This window comes from Schistocerca piceifrons, unplaced genomic scaffold, assembly GCF_021461385.2.
Source record: "Schistocerca piceifrons isolate TAMUIC-IGC-003096 unplaced genomic scaffold, iqSchPice1.1 HiC_scaffold_432, whole genome shotgun sequence".
NCBI lineage: Eukaryota > Metazoa > Arthropoda > Insecta > Orthoptera > Acrididae > Schistocerca > Schistocerca piceifrons.
Genome location: NW_025728659.1, coordinates 42,501 through 43,841, shown reverse-complemented (window position 1 = coordinate 43,841; position 1,341 = coordinate 42,501).

Below are 1,341 nucleotides of genomic sequence, written 5' to 3'. Positions count from 1 at the left end.
AACACGCAAGCGTCCGCTCAATCATTCTGCAAACAGGAGGAGGCTGAGCTCCCCTGCACAATACACCTCGAAACCCTCTCAGGTCCCGGCGGCGCGCAGCGCCGTCCCAAGTACTTGGTCGGGTTCGAGAGAGGCGCAATCGCCCGGAGTTAGGCGAGTAGACGCTTTCGGTGCGACCACCCGTGCTCCCAACTGAGCTTGCCGCTGCCGACAGAGGCCCGGGAGCGTGCTGTCGTGGCATTGCCGGCGGGAGACAACACGCGCCACCTACGGTGACCGGCAGCTCCAACGCCAGCGCCACAGAAGGACAAAAGCCCCACTTGGGTGCCGAAGCGAACTCTCCCAGCACAGCGCACGCGCCAACACATCCGCACAGCTGCGATACAAACCACCAGCGAGAACCGCTGGGGCGACCGAGCAGCAGACGGCGTCGCGGCGCCGAGCGCCGGGCGGCGGCGCATCCTCAACGCACACAGTCCTCAATCGGACCAGCACACTGAAGATGTCCACCGCGCTTCGCACCGGGCCCGCGAGGACCTACTTTGGCCGCACGGCGCCGCGCGCAGGGTGCGCCGGCGCGCAGCTGCGACGCCTGCCGCGTCCGTCGGCCGGCGCGCCTGCCACTGGCCGCCCCCACCAGCCGGCTGTAGCGCGTGCGCCCACGCACCGCGCGGCCAGCACGCCGGGAGGCGCCCCCTCACCGGCCGGGGACGGTCCCACCCAGCCACCGCCGCGTATCGCTTCACACCCAGATGCCGTTCAGTTTCGTCGGCATGGTGGGTATCGCTGGAACAACCGGTTAGTACCTCAACCTATCGTCGCCATCACCGATTCACCCCTAGCGAGAACAACCGCACCACAACAGGTTACCATTTGTTCATTTGCGTAACTTCACCAGAAAACGCAGGCGTCCATCGCCATTTGCAACTTCAACGATTATTGCATGCCTGTGTCAGGTGTCACGCCACACTACGTCTGCCCACATACACGCAACAAAATGTGCACGCCTAGACAATACGTGGAAGGTGGCCCCCGTACGTATGCGATGTCCATTGCTCGAACGACTGTCAACCGGCCTCTGTAGCATGTCGCAGATATGGAACGCGGTGCACCATGCCATCACGGTGTGTGAGGAGAGACGACTAGGTCCGAATACATCAACAGACAGCTCATGCTGATCGCCATCCACGGCGTCCGTTCCTCCCACACGTCTCTATGGCGTACCACACTGCAATCCAGCTCTCATAGGGAGACGACACGTAGCTGCGTGCACAATATTTGCACTGTATGGTCCGCCGTTTTTGGGCGCAGTCGTTGTGCGGTCACACATGTGCCACGATG